This window comes from Miscanthus floridulus, chromosome 9, assembly GCF_019320115.1.
Source record: "Miscanthus floridulus cultivar M001 chromosome 9, ASM1932011v1, whole genome shotgun sequence".
Taxonomy (NCBI): Eukaryota; Viridiplantae; Streptophyta; class Magnoliopsida; order Poales; family Poaceae; genus Miscanthus; species Miscanthus floridulus.
The window spans coordinates 78,954,738-78,961,362 of record NC_089588.1 but is presented as its reverse complement, the minus strand read 5'-3'; the positions used below and the strand labels follow the sequence as shown (position 1 = coordinate 78,961,362).

General features: G+C 46.1%; 1 long non-coding RNA gene across 2 annotated transcripts; it reads right to left on the bottom strand.

The window, feature by feature from the left end:
- Positions 1–2,162: 2,162 nt before the first annotated feature.
- Positions 2,163–4,961, bottom strand: LOC136482217 (uncharacterized). Of its 2 annotated transcripts, none has more exons than XR_010765008.1 (4): positions 4,408–4,961; positions 4,204–4,306; positions 3,253–3,419; positions 2,163–2,837 (listed from the first exon to the last, which is right to left on the bottom strand). It is a non-coding gene; the product is annotated as an uncharacterized lncRNA (long non-coding RNA). The 2 variants fall into 2 exon arrangements; XR_010765007.1 differs by having other exon boundaries at positions 2,165–2,837; positions 4,500–4,961.
- Positions 4,962–6,625: the final 1,664 nt, after the last annotated feature.

Sequence of the window (6,625 nt, the reverse complement as noted above, 5' to 3'; positions counted from 1 at the left end):
GTGTACCCAGCATTTTCTAAAGTGTACCCCGCCCTGTGTGTGCGGTGTGTGTGGGTGCGGATGACAGGTGGGCCACCCTACCTATGTCAGCGGAGACGTCAGCTGCGGCATCATGGCCATGGGCCCACGCATCAGTGAAAGAGGGAGAGAGGGGGAGGGACGAATGGGAGGCCAACGGTAACGACAACGCTGTCACGCGCCTGGCCCACGTGGTAGAGACAGAGAAGGGGTGAGAGAGGGAGACGGCGTCAGGCGGGGGTGCCCACCGTGATGCCAGAAAAGGGGGGAGGCCCTTGCTCACCGAAGTTCGTCACGCTGGCAGCGCCGGCCCTCAGCAGTGACGGGGGATGGGTGTACGGTGCTCGCAGGGTCATGCCACGGTCGATGGCGGGGTTGCCGTTGGCAACGGGTGCCTGTGGCGGCTCGTCAGAGGGAATGCGGTGGCAATGCATCGCGAACTCAGCCTTATGATCCTCTACCATTGCAATCATTGATGTATACGTGAGTGCAGGTGAGTGGTGAGGGTGGTGTGGTGCTTTGGGTGGCCTTGCCGGTGATGACCGACGGCCATGGCGGCTCGGTGGAGCAGGGCGCGCGGTGACAGCGTGACATAGAGAGGGAGACGACTAACTAGCTAGCAAAAGAGAGAGAGGATGGGCTCTGGGACTCACCGGTCACTCCAATCGGCCAAGAACGCAGCGGAGAAGAAGAGGGGAGGTGGCTTGGCGCGAAGGCGACCATGGTGTCGACGTTGATGAGCTCACAGTGAGGGAGGAGAGGGGAGAAGAGAAGAAAAGTGGGGCGCCATGGGGTCCTGAGGTCTCATCATGTCGCCATTTACCTTGGCTGGCACCGAGGTGGAGCTGGCGGGTGTTGACGCACGGCTATGCCGCGTACGGCTGTTGGCCGTGAGGTGGATGACGAAGCTAACGAGCGGGGCCGGCGTCAGCGAGAGAGAAGGGAGAAGGGAGGGGTGCGAGCGAGGCTGGGCCGAGCACTGCACCGCGGCTGCTGCGACGCTGGCTGGGCCAGCCCACGTGGGAGAAGAGAAGGGGAGAGGGGAGGGAGTGAGAGAGATGGGATGAGGCTGCTGCGGGCCGAGTGAGAGAGGGAGAGATTGAGCCCAAGTAGCTTTTCTATTTTCCTTTCCCTTTTCTATTTCCCAGATTATATATGCATATGTCTAAATGATTTTGAATTTTAAATTTGAATTGATGAGTATGCAAAAGTGTACCACCATAAGTTCAACAAGTCAAGCAAACATTCACACAAAGTTTCGCACATCAAATTTTGTTTTCCTATGTTAATTTATTTATAAATATTACGTATGTTAGTTATATATTCTAGTTCCTATGCAAAGTTTTAAAAAGTTCAAATTTTTAGTGATTTTTAAACTAGGTCAAATTTTAGGGTGTTACACGAGGCTTGACGCAGCCGAGCCTGATCCTCAAATTAGGGCGACCGCCTTATGCCCAAGGGTTCGGTCCCCGCTAGGCTCATTTGTATTAGGGTCGTCTCGAGATTACTTTTGACATCTATGTCGCCGCTTGCCTCTCCCTAGACACGGCTGCCAAAATGAACGGATGCAAGTTTGACTACCGCTTCAGTCACTATATAAGGTGGGGGGTAAAATAGAGGTACCCTTGTCACTTTTTTTGTGGTAAAAGCTTTAGCCTCTGATAATAAGCGGAGCATTCACCTTGCGTTTTGGAGGGAGCTTCCTTTTGTGGTTGGGGTCCTTGGTCCAGACATGCTAATGCCTGTTAATGATAAAGATATGTCTTGATCTTCGAGCATTCAATGATGGCTACACCCTTTAAACAACAACTGATTTGGAGCTGCTGAAAGAGGTGTACAACGATGGACAGTCAGTTGCTAAAGGTTGTAGCGACGGACCCCTGCAGTTGCTAATGAAGCCGTCGTTATATGTATATAGCGACGGACATCATTTTTAGCGACCGACAGTTCAACAGTCCTACTTTTAGCAACCAACAACACGTTAGATCTTTTAGCGAGCGACAGATCATTGCAATAAGGAGCTTTTAGCAACTAACAATCCATCGAGCTCAATTAAACAAGATAAAAAAATTAAAACCTTGTATATCTAAAACCCATATACATTGGATCAAACATTATAAGATGAATGCAATATTGAAATTTTATACACAAATGATCGCATTAACCATATTCTGTAGCCAGCTACAGGATAGTAGTTCTATATATATATATATATATATATATATATATATATATATATATATATATATATATATAAAATGAACAATAACAAACTAACATGTGTTGTCCATGGAAACCATCAAACATTTGGTTAAAGCTGAAAAAAACAACAACCATCTTTACTTTTGTTGGCTTCATGTCTACAACTTTGCTGCAAGTTTTGCTGCTTAGCATCTCTGAGAAGATCCTAACACCTTGAGAAGAGTCCATCTGATAAGATTCTGCAACACCTTGAGATGATCGCCTCTGCCATGAGAAGATCTGTATATTTGTCTTGTGTCATGAGATTAATAGACATATAAATGTCAGAAATAGCTACTTAAGAAATAGATCTCGGGGGAACAAATAGTTCAGTCACTTTAAAAATAATTCCCCCGAACTGAGAGGCAGGGGACAGGGAGGCCGCTGGACCAAGTAAATATTGCTGCTACTAGCAGGCTGACAGAAACACTAGCAAGAGAATATAGATAAATGTCCAAACAAGATTAGAAACCAAGTAATGATTAATGACAAGGACTAAAGCTAGATTGCAGATCAAAACTGACATGGTTGAGGGAATAATACCTGAACTTTATATGAATGGCTGCTGCACCAAGTTTCTGAAATAGAGATCCAACAGTGAGGAAGACAACAAATAGTAGTAATTGCTGTCACAGCTCAAAATTGTAACACAGATACAGATGCATTTGCATCAGAAAGCAAGGAATTCAAATTAAATGCTTTCCCTAATCAACTTTGAGCTTGCTACATGAGACCAAATTGTAATACATGAATCCTAAGTGAAAGTGTCAGAAACTGATAAACTTGTGAATTCTACATTTCCCACAACCAGAAGTGAACAATGCTAATTATTTGCAAATATGCAGATGCAAGTGTCAGACTTGGCATTAAACATGAATGGCTAATTATTCTAAGAATACTTGAGAAAGCAACACCATATTAATATTGTAAGACAACCAACAAATGAAACTAGCCAAAGCTTAAAAACCTTGTGCATGTCTTCTGATATCTCACCTATTGAAGTCAAAATGCCACAGCTGCATGTCTTCTGATATCTCAGCTTGCATGCTCCATAGAAGCAATTGCTCTGTACAACTAGAGATGGACACTTGATGCAATCACATTTTATCTGCTGCTGCTACCATAAACAAATCCGGATAAATCATGGATCACCAAAGCTCCTGTCATAATTTCAAGAAAGATCAGGGATCAATACTCAGTGCATCAATTTTAGCTATTCTGTTTCACTTAACACAACTCCACATTATTCAGAAAGGTATGAACTCCAGATATTCATGGCAATTTTTTTTTTGGTACAGCTACATATCAATTCCAGATTAATGCAGGACAACAAATCATTTATATATTTAATCATACAAAGTCATATTGCAGGACTTTGTATATTTAATCATACAAAGTCATATAGATAGTTACTGGACGGGAGGCGCACTCTGCTGCGCCCGCCCCAGTACAAGCCGAAACTAAACACCATAGAATTAATAGTAGATTAACATAGAAGAGTAAATATGAGGTTGAATCCAATGAAAAGCAAACATTTTCTTTGACAAATTGTTTAAAAAACGGTAGTTCAGTCATGCATGTTTGACCAAAAAGCATAAGCATTTTTTAGCAAACAACTGATTAGTGTTCAAAATTGTTTCATGTGCAGTGGACCAAAAAAATTGGAAACCCACAGCATGGCCAGCCATACATGCCAACACAGACCAAAGAAAGGAACAACGAATCTTTGCGGTGAGAATTTTCGAATAAGCCTACATCGTTTCCTATTAAGATTTTAGTAAACAGGGGTTCCATCTTAAGATGTGAACCTAGGCAAAGCTACAGCAGCTAACTGAAATTGGTATGGCAGGAATATTTATGTAGTATTTCACCGTGGTTTGACAATGTAACAACACAAGTAGAAAGCATGAATATTACATCCATTTAGACACTAACAGTCCTTACCGTTCCAGAATGCCTTGTAGAGCTTCTCAATAAGCTTTTGGATCTGTTCAGTGGAGCATATTGTACAGATTAACATCAGTTGTTACCAAATTAGTTTGGTAGCCTGAAAAATCAAAGACCAAACACAGATTCACTTGTAACCTTAAATTCAATCCACATCCAGCAGGAAGAAGACCAAAACAAGGAGATCCATTTTGCACATACATGCATACACTTGGGATTATATCAGATCGATCCACCCTGAATACAGATAGCCAAATAGATTAGGGTTCCACTGCTTAGTTTTGTCGGCTCACCTCGACATAGGAGGACTAGGCAACTAGCGCGCCAGAGGTCGGCTGACGGAGGTGGGGGAGGGCGGCACCCGCGAGGCCGCCTCGCAGGGAGGGGCTGCGCCCTGGAGGGCCGCCGCTTGCCGGGATAAGCCGCACACGGGAGGCCGCATGCGAGAGGGCGGGCGACAGATCTGGCGCAGGGAGGCCGCGTGTAGGAGGGCTACCGGCGGATCTGGCCTGCGGGAGGGGCGGCGCGGCACACGGGAGGGGCCGCTCCCTTGAGGCGACGTGGCGGTAGGAACGGCGGGCAGCGGTGCAGCGAATGGGAGGGGCCGCGCCCACGAGGCGACGCGGAGGTCGGGGCCGGCGGCGGCGCGGCGTACGGGAGCGGCAGCCGCTGGAGGATTTGGGGCGAGGGGAGCAGCGTCTCGCAGGTTGCTGGTGTGCGGATGAAGATGCGAAAAGAGGCTGTGCGGCAGGGCGTGGCTGTGTTCGTTTAGGTTTAGGATTTTTGTTTTTTTTTTAATAATGCGTTTGCTATACAACACTAGAAAGCGCCAAGGCATAATCCTGGTTATCTTTCTTTCGTCAAAGGGGCCCTCGTGTATCCATGCATGTGTCTTATTTATCTGTGATAAAACCATAGTGAAAAATATATGAGATCTGAACTAATTAGTTAATGCGATTCTGCGCACATTGACTTTCCACATTGTGATTATGCGCACATTGATATTATTACTTTTGCTCGATCTTCTTGCTAACTGTCCCGAACTGTCTGACGATCTGGCAGTTAATTATGGATCTGCATGGAGAAACTCCAGACGGTTGCTTTTGAAATTTCAAGATAAAACAGAACATGCATTTAGTTATTATTGGTGTGTTGTATGACAACATTAATTGATGCATACGGTGATGTGGTCGCAAATGCCCATTTTGTTCTTCACTACTGCCCAAACGTTTTTTTATAGTCGGTTAAAAACGAATTTTTAGAGCCGGTTATCAAAAATTTTGGGTCCTTGTATCGCGACGTGTAGAAGTGTGGAGTCCTCAGACGGGTGGAGGTTAGAGCGCCGAAGGTCTCTGATCTTCTCCTGCATGAACACAACTACCGAGGCGTAGGTTTGTTGGTAATCGAGCCAAATGATCTATCAACTTTATTTATATTCAAGTCCTCCCTTTTCTAGGGTCCGGTTACATACATCCATTTGTACATAAGTGTCCTCTACCTACTATAGAATATGCTAAGAATATTCTAGGTCGTACAACATCCATGGTCACATGGGGCCAAGGGCCATTTCCTACTGCAACCGCCTCACCTAATGGGCCCTTTATATAAATAGAGCTGTCATCAGGCTTGCTGGGCCACTGGGTCCATCTAAGGGGCCTTTGGAGGCGGAGGCCGCCCGCCGCCCAACTTGAGGGACCTTAATCGTGAATGACCTACAGGCCCTTCCGGATACCCTTGATGATGGAAACCGTGGTTATCCTTTAGGAGGCCTCCGCCATCCACAATTGGTCGCTCTCAACCCTATCCTTTGGAGCGAAGGCTTAATCCTTCGGCTTTTCTCATGGGACCTTCGTGGCCATCCTTGAATCCAGCTTCCCTGGGACTTCGTCGACGATCTTCGAAGGCCTTTCCAGAAGACCTCTGAACGCCTCACCATGTACCTTCATCCATAGGGTTTGTGCGAAGGGAAGGAAATGTTGTTAGTGGACCTTAGGCGTGAGGCTTTGCGCCCAATACTTTCCACTTCGAAGGCGAGGTTTGATGCAGCTGAGCCTGATCCTTAAATTAGGGCGACTGCCTTAGGCCCAATGGTTCGGTCCCCCTAGGATCATTTGTGTCAGGGTCATCTCGAGATTACTTTTGACATGTATGTTGCCGCTTGGCTCTCCCTAGGCACGGCAGCCAAAATGAGCGGATGCAAGTTTGACTACCGCTTCAGTCACTATATAAGGTGGGGGTAAAACAGAGGTACCCTAGTCACTTTGTTTGTGGTAAAAGCTTTAGCCTCTGATAATAAGCGGAGCATTCATCCTTGCGTTTTGGAGGAGGCTTCCTTTCCTGGTTGGGGTCCTTGGTCCAGACATACTAACGTGTGTTAATGGTAACACTAGTAGAGAACAGACCTTTGATCCAAGGGCCA